Here is a 16,768-nt window from a genome sequence, read left to right as displayed (position 1 = left end):
AATCCCCCCTCATTCTTCTCTTCTGCAGGCTAAACAATCCCAGCTCCCTCAGCCTCTCCTCATAACTCATGTGTTCCAGTCCCCTAATCATTTTTGTTGCCCTTCGCTGGACTCTCTCCAATTTATCCACATCCTTCTTGAAGTGTGGGGCCCAAAACTGGACACAGTACTCCAGATGAGGCCTCACCAATGTCGAATAGAGGGGAACGATCACGTCCCTCGATCTGCTCGCTATGCCCCTACTTATACATCCCAAAATGCCATTGGCCTTCTTGGCAACAAGGGCACACTGCTGACTCATATCCAGCTTCTCGTCCACTGTCACCCCTAGGTCCTTTTCTGCAGAACTGCTGCCTAGCCATTCGGTCCCTAGTCTGTAGCTGTGCATTGGGTTCTTCCGTCCTAAGTGCAGGACCCTGCACTTATCCTTATTGAACCTCATCAGATTCCTTTTGGCCCAATCTTCCAATTGGTCTAGGTCCTTCTGTATCCTATCCCTCCCCTCCAGCGTATCTACCACTCCTCCCAGTTTAGTATCATCCGCAAATTTGCTGAGAGTGCAATCCACACCATCCTCCAGATCATTTATGAAGATATTGAATAAAACCGGCCCCAGGACCGACCCTTGGGGCACTCCACTTGATACCGGCTGCCAACTAGACATGGAGCCATTGATCACTACCCGTTGAGCCCGACAATTTAGCCAGCTTTCTACCCACCTTATAGTGCATTCATCCAGCCCATACTTCCTTAACTTGCTGACAAGAATACTATGGGAGACCGTGTCAAAAGCTTTGCTAAAGTCAAGAAACAAGATTGAAAGAAGAAAACAAGTTTTCCTGCCATTTTAGCTCCCAATTGATTTCTTGTTTAGCTGAACAACCTATCTGTAACAATAGAGAGACACACAAAAATTTCCCAGGAGTAAAAAGTTAAAGAAACTCCTATGACAACCCAGTTCCTGTTTCTCTGTCCTCTTCCCTCCCACTACCCCACTGGGGGGCCAGACACCCACAACTTCTCCCCCCACCAGAGCCCAGCCATGGGGCTCCCCCCAGCCAATACATACAACCCCCCAGCCCCTCTCAGAGCCCAGCCACAGGACCCCCCTAACCCAGACACTCACATTGCATCACCCCAGAGCCTAGTCATGAGGCCCCCCCGGCCCAGATACCCACCCTCTTCCCTCCCACAGAGCCCAGCCCCGGGACCACCCCCAACCCCAGCCAATACACCTGCACCCCCTCCACCAGAGCCCAGCCATGGCCCCTCCTTGCCCAGACACCCACCCCACAACCTCAGAGCCCAGAGATCCAGAGGGAGAAACAGCTTGATGCTCGGTCCCATGCTTGCATGGAGTTTCCTGTTCGCCACCCTCTCCTTCCATCAGGGCATGCTGGGAACTGCAGATGCCAGGGACCCTCTAGCTCCCTCCCTCTCCCCCACGGGGAGTGTCTCCTATGTGCGAGCTGGGTTCTGCAGAGTCCAGCAGCCCGTAGTGGCGGCCAGCAGCACTGCAGCCCATTTCTGTGGGGGAAAGGAAATTCTGCATGCACAATGTTAATGTCTGTAAAATTCTTCAGTGTGCAGTGGTGCAGAATTTCTCCAGGAGTAACATACATAATGGTACTCTGGCAGAGTTCTAGTGGTTTCTGAAACAAAGGGTAGACAGTGAGGACTCACAAACTAAAGGAATACTACCCATCTCCTATACACTACACAGAATTTGGCCCAGGAAGTGGCTTTAAAATTTAAATGAGAAATTTAACATGTATAAGAAAGCCAATATTAAGAAAGGATAAACATAGTTTTTTCCCTATAATAAATGTTAAATAGAACTTTTCTTTTCACATGGGCTTTTTAAAATCAATAATAAACATCCCTTCAGAGGCTAATTACTGAAAAAAGGCAACTTCTGGGAATCACTGATTTTTTTGTTTTGAGAGATTCAGAAGAATTGTCCTTGCAGAGAGATCATTTACTGAAATAATGACCAAATGTAGTCATTGTATAAAGTCTAAGAGCACACTAACTTATTTTGATCAGGTTGGGAACTTTTGGTCCATATTGCGCCACCAATGTTTGTTTTCAAACAGAATTCTATCTGTGTAGATATCTATGGTACTGAAGAACTCACAAGATATTAATAAATTAATCCTCAAAACACGTCTGTATGTGGAGGGAGTTATTATTGTCCTGTCTATAATATGGCTTTCATCATAGTATTATCTGAATATCCATCGACATTTTACGTATGGGGGAATAAGGTACAGAGAGATTAAGTGACTTCATAGATTTTTAAGACCAGAAGGGACCACTGTGATCACCTAATGTGATCTCCTGCATAACACAGGCCATAGAATTTCCCTAAATAATTCTTAGAGCAGATCTTTCAGAAAAACATCTAATCTTGGTAAATGGTTCCAATGGTCAATTACTCTCACCGTTAAAAATGTATGTCTTATTTCGAGTCTGAATTTGTCTAGCTTCAGCTTCCAGTCATTGGATCATATTATGCCTTTCTCTGCTAGATTGAAGAGTTCCTTATCAAATATTTGTTCCCCATGGAAATATCTATAATGGAGCTTTTCACTGGTGTCTCTACTCTGGTACAGAAGTCCCTAATGTTGACAAGCTTGCAGTTTGGTGCCTTAGTTACAAGATCATCTTCCACTGAAAACCAATGGAGAGTTTTTCTTGAAAGTAGATGGTACTGTATCGTCCCTTGACATTTTTGTTTTAAGTGACCTTTAGTCATTTTTGCAACAGTAGTGCTGGCTTCTTGTTTTCTCTCCTCTCAGCGCATCCTGGAAAAGACTAGAAGAAGGAAAATCTCACTGTTACTGGGCTAACAAAAAAACCCCCAAAGAGTACACATAATTACCCCTGAATAGTAATATCCTATGTACAAGCACAGATGTGGGAAGAAGCAGAGAGAAGCTATCTCAGACTGCTGCTGACAGCAGTACTTAGCACACGTACAGGTTTGAATGGTGGAGGAGCATTAGCAAAGACGCAGAGATACACCCCACTTTACACATCAGAGACAGGGCTCTGGACCAGATTGTAGCCATTTCATGTCTTCTTGTCAACATACAAGAGCTGCAAAGTTGCATTAATTACCCTCAGGGGGAATTTTTCCCAACACAGTGGGAGTCACTGGCAGGCCACAGAGCTGACCTTAGCCCATCCTACATCATCCCCTGCAGGAGCCCACAGCACTGGAGATGTGGTAGCAAAAGGAAAGGTATGGCCAGTGCTTTTTTACACTCTGGCTATTCCTGGTTGCTGGAACAATCTATAGGGGTTGTTGCAGCAAAGGTGTAAATTAGGTTTTAGGCTACTCTAATCTGCACTAGGGGCCATAGCTAGCCCGTGAACAGAGTAGGCCATCTGTGCAACTCTACCTCAAGCCTTTTGCCAAGCTCAGCATATGTACAGAGATAAAGTGGCACCCTGCATCAGTGCATTGCAGTCAGTTACAGCCAGAGGCCAGACCAGGGGATCTGGAATCCAGGTCCACAGGACCATTAGGTGCTAGTAAGCTCCACCCAGCAACCTGCTGTGATGTTATTGACAAACTGTGACCATACAGATCACTGTTGCAACCACTGTTGCAGCAAATATTGTACAAAGGTTGACATGTGAGGTCTCTATGAAAAGATTACAATTTGCTGATTATAATTATGCTATCTGTATGTGTGTATCATTTTTGTATTTGAAGTTATGAATATTGGCTACATACTTGTATCTCAATATGTTTGATTCTAAGTAGCCTCAGTGAAGCATTTGGTCATCTTCTTGAGAAAGCAGGTTATTTTCAGATTAAGTGCCCAATCAAGAAACACTTAACTGACAATGGACCTTGGGAGACTCCAATCCACATGAGAAGTCTTCCTGGGAACGTTCAAGGTAGCATGTGAGCAATGGCTTCCGCCTACAAACTGAGTCATGCATGGACATGTGACTTACCCATGTGACTCCAAATTCCAGCTTGCTGCTGTGATTTTGCACAGGAGAACAAAGGGGTTTCTGCCCACAAGAAAAAGAATATAAAAGGCCCTGGAAACCCCTCCATTTTGTCTTCAATCCTGCTTCTTACGTTTGGAGGAACTTTGCTACAAACTGAAGCTCTGAACAAAGGACTGAATGACCCATCCAAGCTGTGGATGTACTCCAGAGACTTGATTTGAACCTGCAGTTTATTCCATCACTGCTAAAAACCTGAACAAAGAACTTTGCCATTACTGTATGTAATTGATTCCATTTAACCAATTTTAGCTCTCATCTATATTTCTTTCTTTTTATGAATAAACCTTTAGATTTTAGATTCTAAAGGACTGGCAACAGCATGATTTGTGGGTAAGATCTGACTTGTATATTGACCTGGATCTGGGGCTTGGTCCTTTGGGATCAGGAGAACCTTTTTTCTTTTACTGGGGTATTGGTTTTCATAACCATTTGTCCCCATTATGAGTGATACTGGAAAACTAGAGTGTCTAAGGAAATTGCTTGTATGACTTATGGTTAGCCAGTGGGGTGAGACCAAAGTCCTCTTTGTTTGGCTGGTTTGGTGTGCCTTAATAGTGAAGAAAAACCAGCCTTGGGCTGTGACTGCTCTGCTCTAAGCAATTTGTCCTGAATTGATACTCTCAGTTGTGTCCCGTCAGAGGCAGCATTGTTACATCTGCTGACAGTTGTTACGGCAGAAGCTGAACCCCAACAGAGGACTCCTGATTGGCAGGACGCTGGGCGTCCTGACTGGTCCACAGCTTGTATATCTGCACAAGAAGTAAGATTCACACTTAGAGGATCACATGACTGATTCGGAATACCACTGCTGGGTTCATTGGTCTGAGATTAGGGGCAGCAGTTCAGCAGAAACAATCTGCTAATTAATTGCTGCCCATCTTCTAGTGTTTCCTTTTTGCTGTTGCTCCCAATCATCCAGGATGGTCTGTCATTGCCTCCTCTGCTATCTGAAAAGGTCCTCTAGTAGCACAGCATGGCATGGTCAAACGTTAAGAACTGAATGCCTCCTATTATTGTTGTTACCTTGTGTTCCCTACCTCCCATGATGACCCACTTGTTTACTTCAATTACTTGTTATGACTTGGTGGAGTTGGTTTGGTTTTGAGGGGTCTTTTAGTTTGTAAGCTCTTAGAGGCAAAGACAGTCATTTTCTATGTGTCTGTACAGCACCTAGCACAATGAAGGCCTGGGCTGGTTAGTCTCTAGGCTCTACTGCAATATAGTAAAAAGGATAAATGCCCATACCTATAATAATAATAAAATGAAAATCCCACCTTTTCCTCTCCTCCCTGTCTATCCCGGTGGTACTACTGCTACCATCATTCCTCTGCCTATTATGGTTTATCTTTTACCCCTAATATTTCTGTAATTTGTTCTGGATCCAAATTTCCCTAAATAAAAGGATTTCTTAATAGGTTTCAACCCTCTGCTGAGGTCCATTATCAGTTCTATGCATCATTCAAATCCCAAAAATAGAGCATAAGTGCGACTTAAGTGGTTCACAGGCTGCATGATGTCCCTCTGGACAGCCGCGAACTTCACCCAACATGAATATCATTCCAAAACCATATATTAACCATTGCCAACCCATTATAGTTCACCTTAATTCCCAATGCTCTGCAGCAAGTTATACAAGTGAGAAATGAATCACGGTGGGGCACAAATGCTACAAGCAAAACAAATAGGAGATTATTCAGGCTACCAGCTTAACTAAAAGACACCTGATCTCAAACCAGCTGCAGCAAATGTCGTAGGCCTGCCCAAGATAGAAAACTGACAACATTCCATACGCTCTTTGGGGTGGTTATAAATCTTTTATACCCAACTCTTACAGACAGCCCTAGCTAAAATACTCTTCAGGCCAATGGACAGCACTCACTTCCTAACAGTGGAAATAAAATGCCATTTGCAAGAGACAATGAAATCCTGAATACCATGTTGTTTGGCATGTGCAATAAATAGCAGGACCACTGCAAGAGCTGGTCTTTGTGCAGGCTGTAGTTACCTATTGCAACCACAAGATGACTCTTGTAAACCATGCAAATAGCGTATAACTCATACAAATGGAGCATTTGGGAAACATGAACAAATTCACCACTTATAACCTGGGTGTATTGGTTTTATATTACACCAGCATATCACAGAAAGTTAATAATAGAGGGTCAGATTCATCCCTGGTATAACGCCACTGACTCCAACAAGAAAACCAGTCCAAAGATTTTGCTGAACATAAGGATATTTTTAAATGTAAATCACAGGTGCTTTCCTGCAAGGGCAGATTTCAGCCCCAATACAATGGCTAATAATGAAATTCCACACTGAAAGTATTGCACATGAAACAAACAGTACATCGGGAACCATGATGGAAAATGGAATTCGCCAATGCAGACTCCTATCTCCAGTCCTATCGAGTGTATTATAGTTTAATCTCGCTTGGGCAATGGCACAGTGTGAGAAACATGGTGTCTGTCTAAATAGATAGTTTAGGAAGGACTAATTGAAAGAAGTTGTGATCATTGACAGTGACCATAAGAAAGACCTATTGCATGCAGTAAAAGTATAACAGGCTGACAACCACCAAGTGATGAGAACCTATTGTAAATAATAACAATTGGTGCACAATAGGGAGAACAGCACTGCACAATAAATTCTTTGGGGGTGGGTGATGGTGCTGAAGGACAAGGAGAAGTTGATCAGTGACAATAAAGTGCTGTCTCTTAATTTTTCTATTATAGGAATTATTATTTTAAACCCTGACAAGTATTTACTAGAAAACTTCCCAGGATGGTTAGAGAGGCGAGATTGTTATTGTCTTTACATTGGGATGGATGCATGCATGACCCACATGAATTATTTCTGTAAATTACACAACAGCTTTTGACCTTATTTTATAGTCAATGTTTTAGTTAATGCATTTTTTCATTAAATGTTAATGCTGGTTTTAAAGAACTGACTAATGCAGCTTGATAGACAAATCCAGTTTAGACTCTCATTTTGTAAACAGACTGTAATTTAGTACATTTGCATCGCCCAATTTGCTCTGAAAATCTGTGCGTTGAAATTAGAGCTGATGGAAATTTTTCTTTTGAAATGTTTAAGAAAATTTTCATGGTAGCAAAATTTCGGAAGATTTCAATGTCATTGAAAGTGACATGAAAAACTGTAAATGTACAGTTTTTGGTTGATGAAAAAATCAAAAAAATTAATCTGGACAGGTGACATTTTGAGTTTGGGAAATATTTCCTGACCAGCTCAAATTGAAATGTCTCATCTCAAAATGGAAAATATTCCTCAGTTGTTGTTATCTAAGTTAGGATGAAATTACACCAGACACATATTCACCTACCCAGTAAAATAATAATATTTATCACTAATAATCCACAAACCCCAAAGCTCCTTACAAAGAGGGTAAATAATGTTATAGATGGGGAAACTGAGGTACAGAGAAATAGCATGACTTCCACAAGATCACAGAATGAATCAGAAACAGAACCCTAGATTCCAGGCTACTCATGAGTCCTCCCCACTGGTCTACACTGCCACCTGAATTCAATCTTTTGGAGCTGCTCCCATGTATTGCTAAGGGCAGGTCTACAATTTAAACACTTAAGTGAAGATGCCCCTACACTGACAGGAGAAAGTTCTCCTGTCGGCGTAGCCTTCCCAAGAGGCGGTACCTATGTTAATGGGAGAAGCTCTCCTGCCGACATGGTACTGTCTGCCTGAAGGGTTAAGGTCAGTATAACTACATCATTCAGGGGGGTGGATTTTTCATACTCCTGAGCTATATAGATATACTAACATGGGTCTGTAAAGTAGACCTTAGGTTGTAAGTTTCTTGGGCCAGGGACTGTCCTTTTGTTATGCATCTGTACAGTGCTTTGTACAATAGGACCCCAATCTATGACTGGGACTCCAGGTGCTACTGTAATACAAATAATAATGTTATAAGCTGGGTGAAACCTTCTTATGGTTTGAGTTAAAACTCCATTGAGATTATTAGGTGTGACTCACCTTTCAATTAAAATAACTGTAAGCAAAAGTCTCCACCTAAGACAAAATGTGTGTGTGAACCCACCCAGGAGCTTCTGGCTGAGTATAGTTTTGGGTATGTGTGGGTGGGAAGAGAGTTTTCATAGAAACTGAGAATGGACAAGAACAGAGTGAGAAGGAGAGGTAAGAAAGCCAACTGGGAGCCCTTATGCACAGGTAAAAGCTAGAGAGAGAGCTTTTGAGTCTGGTGTTAGCAAGAGATTTGGAGGCTGTAAGATAAGAATCTGCACATTTTGTTCTTGGTTCCTTCTGCATTGAGAGACACCAGACTTTGTGCATTCATTGTAAACAAAATTACATCAAAGAAAATACCAGACTCCATCAATTTCTACTTCCAACTGGAATATCTCCAGAGCCCTGAACTGTGACCAGTCAATCAAATGAAAAAGGGGCAACAATAACAATAATATATCTGAGGCCAGAATGTGGCTTTATGTCTATCCTACCCCTTTGCCCCTGAATGAGGTATTTTTTTCTTGCTTTCTGAGTTCAACTTCTTGCTCTGTTGAACATACTGTCCTTCGCAACCTTTACCCATGTGAGTAGTGTTGTTGAAGTCAATGAAACAAATGACATATGTAAGGATGTAGGGCCCGATTGTTACAATGTATGCAGTAATAAAAATAAGGCAGCTGAGGAAAACTTGGTTTTTCAACAGACCAATTAGAAGAGTTCTATACTGCAGTAATATTAGTGGATGTTCTGAGGCTTAATATGTATATCTGTGTAAGATTTTCAGGTGAAACTTTATATATAAATCCAAAGTATACAATTGCATATTAGATTACAAAAGAATTACTTTAGGCACTTTTGTAAATTCTCTGCCTGAAATATTGCTTTGATAATTTTCCAGAGTAATTGGGATTTTCTGTAAATACCATACCAAAATAGTTACCTCATATACTGTACAGTAAATATACAGATCATCATCATCATTCTGCAGTGCAATGCATGATACATATCATTATTAATTTATAATAGCTATTATGGATCATTAGTCACTTCTTAAAGGAAATTTGTGACTCAGAGAGAATACTTAGACAGAATAATAGGTGACTGTGATTTTATTTCTAATTAAATCATGGGAAATTTAACAATAGTCTGTGATGACTACAGTACTTCATTAGAACATTAGTGGGTTGATCACCACCGTTTTTTGCTGAAGGAGACAGGTAACCGTGTGGTTGAGAATTTAAAGTTCCTGGAACCTCTCATTCTAATTCTGGCAAGCTTGATTCAACCCTTCATTTTTCTGAGGTAGACTAACTGAGCAATGTGCAGTTTAATATGTGTGTGGGTCTACTGGTGGGATCCTAGAAAGGTAGATGCTGTTTGAGCTGCATGAGCATTAAATATCCCAAGGCATTCTAAGTGTGAGGGGCTTGTCCTGAAATCTTTAGCCAGAATAGCTGGGACCTGACAGAAAAGTCTGAGCACCTTGGAGTCTGACTTATCCCTCATATTACAAGAGTAGCTCCAGTAAGTGGGGAGCACAAAGGTGGCTTTAAGCTATCTTCGCACCATTCCCTGCATCTCCAATTAGCTCCTGCAGCAAGCATAGTTTAGCTGGACCTGAGGATCTAGCCCAGGATATTACATAAAAGACATAGGCCATGATTTTTTAAAAACGGATCCTCATTTTAGATTGCTAAATAAGCTATACTACACCATGCCTAGATGCATCAATACAATGCATTCCATTGCCCAATGCAACAAGTTCCCATAAATATACACTAGCATAACATAAAACTGTGAAATATAAATCAGCCTTGTTTACTAAATTCTACTTACAGATGTTGATCAAGTTGCTTGATAACTGTTACATTACATGATTCTAAGGAATGGTAGGAGGGAAATCAGCACAATAAAAATAATGGATTTCAAGAAGGCAGACTTTCGCAAACTCAGGGAGCTGGTAGGTAAGATCCCATGGGAAGCAATTCTAAGAGGAAAAACAGTTCAAGAGAGCTGGCAGTATTTCAAAGAGACATTATTAAGGGCTCAAGAGCAAACTATCTCACTGCGTAGGAAAGATAAGAAGTATGGCTTAACCAGGAGATCTTCAATGATCTGAAACTTAAAAAAGAGTTCTACAAAAAGTGGAAACCAGGTCACATTACAAAGGATGAATATAAACAAACAACACAAGTATGTAGGGATAAAATTAGAAAGGCCAAGGCACAAAATGAGATTAAACCAGCTGGAGACAAAAACGGTAACAAGAAAATATTCCACAAATACATTTGAAGCAATAGGAAGACCAAGGACAGAGTAGGCCCGTTACTCAAGGGTGGGGGAACAATAAAAGAAAACATGGAAATGGCAGATGTGCTAAATGACGTTTTTTGTTTCAGTTTTCACCAAAAAGGTTAGTAGTAATTGGACGTCTAACTTACTGAATGCTAGTGAAAATGAGGTAGGATCAGAGGCTAAAATTTGGAAAGAATAAGTTAAAAATTACTTAGACAAGTTAGAATATCTTTAAATCACCAGGGCCTGATGAAATACATCCTAGAGCAGTGGTTCTCAAAGCCGGTCTGCTGCTTGTTCAGGGAAAGACCCTGGTGGGCCGGACCAGTTTGTTTACCTGCCGCATCCGCAGGTTCAGCCGATTGTGGTTCCCACTGGCCGCGGTTCGCCGCTCCAGGCCAATGGGGGCTGCGGGAAGCGGTGCAGGCCAAGTGATGTGCTGGCCACTCTTCCCGCAGCCCCCATTGGCCTGGAGCAGCAAACGACAGCCAGTGGGAACTACGATCGGCCAAACCTGCAGTTGTGGCAGGTAAACAAACCAGTCCGGCCCGCCAGGGGCTTTCCCTGAACAAGCGGCGGACCGGCTTTGAGAACCACTGTCCTAGAATACTCAAGGAGCTGACAGAGGAGATATCTGAGCCGTTAAAGATTATCTTCAAAAAGTCATGGAAGTCAGGAGAGATGCCTGAGGACTGGAAAAGGGCAAATATAGTGCGACCTATGAAAAGGGGAATAAGGACAACCCAGGGAATTACAGACCACTCAGCTTTACTTCAGTACCCAGAAAGATAATGGAGCAAATAATTAAGCATTCAATTTGCAAACACCTAGAAAATAATAAGGTGACAAGTAGTAGTCAGCATGGATTTGTCAAGAACAAATCATGTCAAACCAACCTAATAGCTTTCTTTGACAGGGTAACAAGGCTTGTAGATAGGGGGAAGTGGTAGAAATATATCTACTTTAGTAAGGCTTTTGATACTGTCTTGCATGACCTTGTCATAAACAAACTAGGGAAATAAACTAGATGGAGCTGCTACCAGGTAGGTGCATAACTGGTTGGAAAACCATTCCCAGAAAGTAGTTATCAGTGGTTCACAGACAAGCTGGAAGGGCATATCAAGTGGGATCCCACAGGAATCAGTTCTGGGTCTAGTTCTGTTCAATATCTTCATCAGTGATTTAGATAATGGCATAGAGAGTACACTTAATAAATTTGCAGATGATACCAAGATGGGAGGAGTTGCAAGTGCTTTGGAGGATAGGATTAAAATTCAAAATTATCTGGACAAACTGGAGAAATGGTCTGAAGTAAATAGGATGAAATTCAATAAGAACAAATGCCAAGTACTCCACTTAGGAAGGAACAATCAGTTACATACATGCAAAATAGGAAATGACTGCCTAGGAAAGAGTACTGCAGAAAGTGATCAGGGGATCATAGTGGATCAAAAGCTAAATATGAGTCAACAAGATAACACTGTTGCAAAAATAGCAAATATCATTCTGGGATGTATTAGCAGGAGTGCTGTAAGCAAGACATGAGAAGTAATTCGTCTGCTCTACTCTATGCTGATTAGGCCTCAACTGTAGTATTGTGTCCAGTTCTGGGCACCACATTTCAGGAAAGATGTGGACAAATTGGAGAAAGTCCAGGGAAGAGCAATAAAAATTTATAAAGGTCTAGAAAACATGACCACTGAGGGAAGATTGAAAAAAATGTGTTTATTTAGTCTGGAGAAGAGAAGACTGAGAGGGGACATGATAACAGTTTTCCATTAAATAAAAGGTTGTTACAAGCAGGAGGAAGAACAATTGTTCTTCTGAACTTTTGAAGACAGGACAAGAAGTAACAGGCTTAAATTGCAGCAAGGAAGGTTTAGGTTGGACATTAGGAAAAAATTCCTGTCAGGGTGGTTAAGCACTGGAATAAATTGCCTAGGGAGGTTGTGGAATCTACGTCACTGAAGATTTTTAAAAGCAGGTTACACAAACACCTGTCAGGTCTAGATAATACTTAGTCCTGACTTGAGTGCAGGGGACTGGAATAGAAGATCGCTTGAGGTCCCTTTCAGTCCTATGATTCTATGATTTAAAAAAAAAATTAATCTCCTGCACAGAGTAGGCTAGAGTCTACCAGATCTGCAACTGCTAGCAGAAGCAGGCCAAGTTATCTCTTTGCTCTGAGAAAGAATAGTAGCTGTAGGTCCTACAGCTATTAAAAGTTGCTCCAAATGAACTGCAGCCAGTTAGCAAAGTCTGTATTAAACTGTGCAAGACTCTAAACTGTTTTATCAAAATTCACCTGTGACAATTAATACCTTCACAATTATTTGAAAATTTTGCTCCAAAGGATTTTTTTTACTCTTCTCACCAGTGAACATACCTTCTCACAGTGCAAATAGTAAATTATTAACCTCTCAAACTGTTCGATTTCCATGATTTTATCCCAAGCAGAAAGTCACCATTTTTACAAAGATGTGATTATACTGGCCGTGAAAAGGAGCTTTTTACAGGAAAAAGTCAAGTTTTTCTTCCTCAAAAAGTTTTACATCAAAAAATGAGACAAATGTAGAGAAATATTATGATTTTTGGCAAACCTATCAAAATATGAATTTTTGCTAGCGTTGTTGGAGAATGCTGCATATTAATTTTATTTATAAATGTAGTCTGTTTCTAGAGCTCCTTCAACAAAGCACATAAGCACAATACAATAATTTATAAATATATAGAATTACGGTCCAGGCTTGCATTCATTTTGTTATCTCAAAGGGGAGCCAAGATAACCCTGAATGTGTAAAGTGGTGTAGGTATCAGAATAGAAACAAGCCCCTTTTTCTCAAAAGAACAGATTCGCCTTCTGCCGTATCTGTCACTGGTGGACTGGTGCAGATCTCCTTCCCTCTCCCCTTGTGTGGTGGTGCACAATAAATATAACTGACAAGAGATAAGGTTCAAAACAAACAGGTAAATGTATTAGCGGATAGAATTACACAGATAGAGAAGGAATAAATGTAAATTACTAATAGCTATATAACAAACAAACCCAGTGACACAGCAGCTCTTCCCTGCAAGCATGAAGCTCAGGCCCAGGAATGAAACTAAACCCACCCTGGCATTCAAGAAATATGACCCCCAACTTAGAAACCCTAACTGCTTTCTCACTCAATTCCCAGCACTTCAGTGGCAGCGGTGAAGTCCAGGACCTCTACTCCGTAGGTAATTGAAACCCTTGGAGGAGGAACACTGGAGAGTCCCTCGATGGATGTCAGAACAGAAGAAACGGACCAGGAACCCTCTGGATGATGACATTTCCAGGTGCAGGACAGGTTGGATGGTAATGTGTCTTCTTCTTTTCTTTTTACTCCAGGAATGAATGGTGTTCTTCGCTGATGCACGAGTGCCACGAAGACCCAAAACCGAACACAAAGTCGCTGTGATGGACTGCCTCATCAGCCTGTGATCACAGTTCTTTTATAGAGTCTATGGCGGGAAAACATGGTACGATCCATAGAAAGGCGGGAAACAGTCCAAAGTGATGGAACTTTGGGGATTCAGTTCTCATTCAGTCCAGTTCTATCCTGACCAGCTGACAGCGTACCGAGGTCACAAGATGGAGTCACAAGAAGACAGTTTTCAGACTCCATCTTGGATTGCCACAATGTCCTTAAAATCTCTGATCATTGGGTCTGATACGCACACAATAAACCATGTGTAATGAACCAGAGAACAATATAACAGTCCAACAATTTAAGCCAATGACAAAACTCACATTGACTTCAGTGTGTGCAGGAGTGATCCCTTAAAGTAAAATTGTACCCATCATAAAGTGGTACAGAACTGCACTGCTCCAAGGGAAAACCAGGAGTCATTGTCTTTTGAGCACAATGCCTCCCAGAGCTCTTAGAGCACTACAGGAATGGGAGTAATTTGCTACAGCCCTGTGAAAAGTACTCCCTCTTCCCACCCACCCAACCCCCATTTCTCTGTATGGGCAGTCAATGTCATCTCCACCTTCTCCCAGCCCCTCTCCACTCAGTTGCTCATCTCTGCTCCACTGAAATGCATTGCTGTTACTCAGGCTAACCTGCATGTGGGCTACAGAAGTTCAGGAAGGAGTTCCTGCTCCTTCTCCACCACCACACAGCCACATCAAGGCTATTCCTGGATAGTTTTCAATGCAATATTTTTTGTGGTGGGAGAAAAAATTACAAGATGTGACTTACAGTTCTTTAAAGTCTTTAAATGTTCAATGTTAGCAACTAACCTAGGCCTTCAAATGTGTATACCCTTGAAGTACATGCAAAACTTACATTAGCATGTGTAAATACACAAATATTTTATTGCATTCATGGGATTTTGCATATACAAATGATACACATACAATTTTGCAGGCCTACATTAGGAATTAATGTCAAAACCCTTAGCCCTTAGGCTTCGTTCTAAACTGAAAATTTCAAATACACGCAGCAAAATCAAGATTTATAAGACTATAGTGCCATGGAAACCCCGCTAGTCAATGGGTACCTAGCTTCCCTACATGCCTTTGAAAGTCTCTCTCTCATAAACTTGTTTCCAAAAACTCTCAGAGTTCATCCACTCTAAACTTCTCTCTCTACCCCACCGCATGTTTTGTGCAGTTACCTGAGAAGCTGCATTGCTATATGGTCTCTAATGTCATTCTTGTCACTTGGCTTTATTTTATTTGTTCAGAAATCAAAGCTAATGCACATTTAAAAAACCAAAATGAACTAATTACTAACCACCACAAGAGGGGGCAACTGAGATTTGTAAGTGCAGTGGAGAAGTGAATGGTTTTCAGTAGTAGCTGGGCTTGGAAGTGACTGACAAAACAGATATAGAAGAAACACCTTACCAAGTGCAGTAAAATAAGAAAATAAATACATCTTGCAACACACTGAATGTATTAATTATTCTATTATTCTATTTCTGAGGTGATCCTGATTAAGAACAAAATACACTTTAAAAATAGCCAAACCATTTTCAAACCATTTTGAGAAGGACCTACTTGTTACTAATTCAAAGAAAAAAGGTTACAAGCAATAACCAAGGTGGCACTCTGCTATGAAATTAATTCTACAACTCTTTATTGGTCTCCACTGATATCCTTAGAAACAGAGTGAATTTGAAGATGGGGGAGCATTTTCTGATTTCTCACAACAATGTAAATCCGCAATAATTCCACTGGCTTCAATAGTTATTCTCAATTAACAATGGTGCAATTAAGCTCCAAAACTGGCCTACTGCATTTGTGAATATTTTGTAGCTGTCTGAGCATGCAGAGTTGTTTATTATTTGTATTAAGGAACTGCCTAGGACCCCCAGTCATGGACCAGGACCCCATTGTGCTATGTACCGAACAAACACAGAACAAAAAGACGATCCCTGCCCTAAAGAGCTTGACGAATGATCATATAATAAAGTTGACCAGATGTTCTGTATATCAAGCTGTGACAGGCAACTGCCTTCAAATGTCATGCTGAGTTCTGAGTAGATTTTCCTCTATTATCTTCCCTTTCCTCTTTCTCTGGCAGAGAGATCTTTAAAGATCTCTCATAGATTCATAGATATTTAGGTCAGAGGGGACCATTATGATCATCTAGTCTGACCTCCTGCACAAAGCAGGCCACAGAATTTCACCCACCACTCCTGCAAAAAACCGCACACCTATATCTGTGCTATTGAAGTCCTCAAATTGTAGTTTAAAGACTTCAAGGAGCAGAGAATCCTCCAGCAAGTGACCCGTGCCCCATGCTACAGAGGAAGGTGAATAACCTCCAGGGCCTCTTCCAATCTGCCCTGGAGGAAAATTCCTTCCCGACTCCAAATATGGCGATCAGCTAAACCCTGAGCATATGGGCAAGATTCATCAGCCAGATACAGATTCATCAGCCAGATACTCTCACCAGAAGTGATAGATTTTCCATTGCTTGATATCATCCAATCAAGACTGAATGCTGTGACCGTTCTCAGGGCACCCAGGACTGTGAGTCACCTTGTTATCCTCCGCTTCCAACATGAGGGAGTTGTGCCTGTGCATGACTGTGTGCCAGCTCCCTTATAACACCCGCCTTTCAGCCACTCAGGTGCTCTCCTCTGGGCTACACCTTGCCTTTCAGGTTAACAATAGGTGCACCGCAGTTCCCAAGTCCCTTTGAAGCATTCCCCTGTGATATCCAGCCTCTGACAATGACTAATCACAGAAATCCCAGATCCTCTGCCCCCAAAGGTGTCATGTGCCCCAGTTTCTTAGTTTTACCTGATATCACCACTCCTGTAAAATCACAAAGCACGTCTGAGCACTTAAAATAAAACAAAAGTTGGTTTCATTAAGAAAGTATGGAGAGTTAACTACAAACAAGAGAGATTCATGGAAACAAATCGTTACAATACAAAACAAAATTTTTAAAAA

This window comes from Lepidochelys kempii, chromosome 2 (genome assembly GCF_965140285.1).
Source record: "Lepidochelys kempii isolate rLepKem1 chromosome 2, rLepKem1.hap1, whole genome shotgun sequence".
Lineage (NCBI taxonomy): Eukaryota > Metazoa > Chordata > Testudines > Cheloniidae > Lepidochelys > Lepidochelys kempii.
The sequence above is the reverse complement of the archived record's forward strand: the minus strand, read 5'-3'. Positions refer to the sequence as shown.